Source organism: Ciona intestinalis, unplaced genomic scaffold, assembly GCF_000224145.3.
Source record: "Ciona intestinalis unplaced genomic scaffold, KH HT000549.1, whole genome shotgun sequence".
NCBI lineage: Eukaryota > Metazoa > Chordata > Ascidiacea > Phlebobranchia > Cionidae > Ciona > Ciona intestinalis.
The window spans coordinates 1,485-5,887 of NW_004190870.1; the positions used below are offsets into that span (position 1 = coordinate 1,485).

Genomic DNA, 4,403 nt, shown 5'->3' on the forward strand with positions numbered 1-4,403 from the left:
TTAAAATAAGAAATAGGTTTAAAATAAAAAGAAATCATGTTTATTTGTTGCAGCTACGTTCCGCTTCAGTGCACCCAGCTTAAAGCAATCTGTTTTCGTTGCTCGGGTAAGCACGTAATATCCATGAACAGATCTCGGAAAGTAAAGTTTTTAAAATATCGGCATGGCGGATTCAGTCGTGTGTAGGTATTTAAGCAGTCTAGAGATTCAATGCATAGATGAGTTGCGAACCCATAATGCTGCATTACGAACAAGGGCAGACAAAATATTACAGGTTGTATTTACAAAAACGGTAGCTTTATGTCAGAAGCAGTAGATTTACAAAACACCAGTGTGTTTTTTGATTTAACCAGCAGCACATTTGGATTCATAGAAACAGTTTTTGACTACTTCAACAGTACTAAAAACAATCGGAACAAATTCTATTCGATGTATTCCACATGGTGTGTGTAACTGCAGCCGATGATTTGGGTATGCCACAACAACAAGCTGCCTATTTTCTTCTCTCAAATGGAGTTCAAAGATGGAGAAAACCATTTGTTGCATCCATCAGACCAATTCCAACAAGTTATAACATGAATATACTATCTGCACAATTCTATTCTATGTGGGTGAGGTCCCGCGGCGTGGCACGCCATGGGCCCTAGGATTTAGGCCGAATATACTATCTGCACAATTCTATTCTATGTGGGTGAGGTCCCGCGGCGTGGCACGCCATGGGCCCTAGGATTTAGGCCATTACCCCCAACACCCGGGGTGCTACCGCATGGCGCTTCCCCGAAGGTAGGCGACAAGGGCTTTAATGGTGATGGATGGGAGATCTCTTCCCTTGACAGCTCGGTCAAGTTTAGATGCTTGCGTTCGCACATGTGGACATATGCCAACATAATGAAAGGATGTCTTATCTTCCTCGCCACAGACAGGGCAGATGGGACTCTCACTTTTTTAAGTTTATGCAGATGACTGGCAAACATGCCATGAATTGAACGTAACGTTTGCTTTGGCAGCTTCAGGGGTTGTTCGGAAAAACACCTGCTAATGTTTCTCTTATACTCCTTCGTCTGCCTGCAGCCGTCATGTTTTGTCAGTAAGCAGCATTTATTTGGAGACTGCAAAAAAACACAGAAGAAACAGATCCACCATCTGGTACAAGCGTTGTTTATTCAAAACAATAAAAACAATCCAATACTTAAATGTGTATTTCTAGTAATGTTGAATGTACTTAATTTAAAACAACATAACTCTTGCATGAATCACATTTTGTATGAAACAAGACCATTCAAAACTGAATGAAGAAATATTCTTGCTGTTGTTGAACTGTCACTATAATGTTGTTCACTTATACTTTTGATCAGTACTGTTGAACCTTTCTGTTTTCCTTTTCCAGTCATTCCCGTACCTATCGAACAAGGTTCTGATCAGCTGTGTAGCGATACTGTCTAAACAAAAGCCATAAACATGTGATTGACCAGCTTTTTGGTATAAAGACCAACAATAAATACTATATTAGTGTAAATTGATTTCGCTAAGTTTGTATTCCATGCTTGGGTCTCAGTCAAGAATATATCCTATTTACAACATGTATTCCATGCTTGGGTCTCAGTCAAGAATATATCCTATTTACAACATATATATATGTGTTTACACAAATTTTAGCAAATTTAGAAAAAAAAGACAGTGAAACACTTTAACCAACATACTTATTAAACGTCACATTTTTTAATAAATGCTGTTCTTAGACTCTTAGTCAACCCACCAAATCGTGTTGTTGATTTGCTCAGCTTGACTTTCCCATGGTAGGTAAACTTGGCCTGTCTACTTCCCCAACACTTGGTGGAAGTACAGGTTCAAATTGGAAAGGCTTAATACCTATTGCTAGTGGACTAGGATCTTCAGTTATAACACTTCATCAGATAAAATACTTCTACATGACTATACATCACACACTTTTACAGTATTGTTAACTGAAAAATTTAAATAGTGTAATACTGTAATACACTTACAAACAATTTGAAAAACATTAACTAAAATCAGGCCACGGCAATATCTACGCATACTACTTAATTTAAATGTAAATACTATATTAGTGTAAATTGATTTCGCTAAATTTGTATTCCATGCTTGGGTCTCAGTCAAGAATATATCCTATTTACAACATATATATATGTGTTTACACAAATTTTAGCAAATTTAGGAAAAAAAGACAGTGAAACACTTTAACCAACATACTTATTAAACGTCACAATTTTTAATAAATGCTGTTCTTAGACTCTTAGTCAACCCACCAAATCGTGTTGTTGATTTGCTCAGCTTGACTTTCCCATGGTAGGTAAACTTGGCCTGTCTACTTCCCCAACACTTGGTGGAAGTACAGGTTCAAATTGGAAAGGCTTAATACCTATTGCTAGTGGACTAGGATCTTCAGTTATACCACTTCATCAGATAAAATACTTCTACATGACTATACATCACACACTTTTACAGTATTGTTAACTGAAAAATTTAAATAGTGTAATACTGTAATACACTTACAAACAATTTGAAAAACATTAACTAAAATCAGGCCACGGCAATATCTACGCATACTACTTAATTTAAATGTAACAGAAAACGCTAAGTGAACGGTACACTACACACTCTGTTTTGCTGCAAACATAATTTCATTTTCCGCCAGCAAAGCCGAAATCAGCTGTTCGATTAGAACAGGATCGTGACGTAATTTACGTCATAGTGCCCGCGAGTGACGCAACAATAGGCAAATTTTTTGGCACTTTTTAAAACGTTTTTTTGGCCAAACTAAATATTTTTTTGATAAAAAAATTCCACAGGTAGTAGGGGAGACCGGGGATACTTCGGACGCGGGGATAGTTCGGACCATGTACATGACGTCACAATAGAGCATTGTGATAACCAACTTGTATGAGCGTGGTCCAGACTCTTTAAAATAGCAAGACAAGAATGACTGAAGCGATATTAAGTATAGGTGTGTGTGTTTTCATTTTCAAAAGAAAAAGTGGGGCTTAGAAAAAAAGCAAGCAACATTTCATTGGTATGCATCTCATATTTGTGCACACTTTACTGCAGGTGGTTTTACTATTATGATATGTTCCCATTAGGATATGCAAGGAAACAGTAAGCAGCATTTATTTGGAGACCGCAGAAGAACAGAGAAGAAACAGACACACCACCTGGTACAAGTGTTCTTTATTCAAAACAACGAAAATAATCCTATACTTAAATGTGTAGTTCTAGAAATGTTGAATGAAAACAACATAACTCTTGCATGAATCACATTTTGTATGAAACGAGACCATTCAAAACTAAATGATAAAATATTCTTGCAAATGTTGTTGAACTGGCACTATAATGTTGTTCGGTTATACGTTTGATCAGTACTATTGGAACCTTTCTGTTTTCCTTTTCAAGTTCTGATCAGATGTGTAGCGATACTGTCTAGTGATTGACCATCTTTTTGGTATTGAGACCAACAATAAATACTGGCTCGGGTCTCAGTTAACTCAAGAATATCATATTTGCAACACATATATCTATGTGTTTACACAAATTTCAGCAAGTTCAGAAAAAAAGACAGTGTAACACTTTAAATTTCAGCAATTCAGAAAAAATACAGTGCAACACTTTAACCAACAGACTTGATAAATGTCACATTTTTTAATAAATGCTACTGCAAAAAAGACAGGGCAACACTTTTTAACCAACAGACTTGATAAATGTCACATTTTTTAATAAATGCTACTCTTAGTCAACCCACCAAATTGTATTTCTGATTTTCTCAGCTTCACTTGTTTTCCATGGAAGGCAAACTAGGCCTGTCTACTTTCCCAACACTTGCTGGAAGTACAGGTTCACGCTGGAAAGGCTCAATGCCTATTGCTAGTGGACTAGGATCTTCACTTATGTCACTTTTTCAGATAAAATACTTCTACCTTACTATCACACACTTTTACATTATTGTTAAATGAAAAACTTAAATAATGTAAATACACTTAAATCAAGCTACGGCAAAACCTACGCATCTTTCCTAATTTAAAAGTAACAGAAAACACTATGTCGACGACGGTACACTCTGTTTTGCTGCAAATATAAATTCATTTTTCTGCTAGCAAAGCTATAGTGCCCGCAAGTGACGCAACAATCGGCGGATTTTTTTGTGAATTCTTAGTTGTGTATTTGTTTTATAACACTATGTCGACGACGGGTACACTCTGTTTTGCTGCAATTTTTTTATTACATCACACACTTTTACATTATTGTTAAATGAAAAGCTTAAATAAAGTAATTACACTTAAATCAAGCTACGGCAAAACCTACGCATCTTTCCTAATTTAAAAGTAACAGAAAACACTATGTCGACGACGGTACACTCTGTTTTGCTGCAAATT

The 4,403-nt window shown here is 36.3% G+C and overlaps 1 long non-coding RNA gene across 1 annotated transcript; it reads right to left on the minus strand.

Moving 5' to 3' along the window:
• Nucleotides 1–1,142: 1,142 nt before the first annotated feature.
• On the minus strand, nucleotides 1,143–4,079 carry LOC108950668. Its single transcript, XR_001975316.2, has 2 exons — nucleotides 3,773–4,079; nucleotides 1,143–1,439 (listed from the first exon to the last, which is right to left on the minus strand). It is a non-coding gene; the product is annotated as an uncharacterized LOC108950668 (long non-coding RNA).
• Nucleotides 4,080–4,403: the final 324 nt, after the last annotated feature.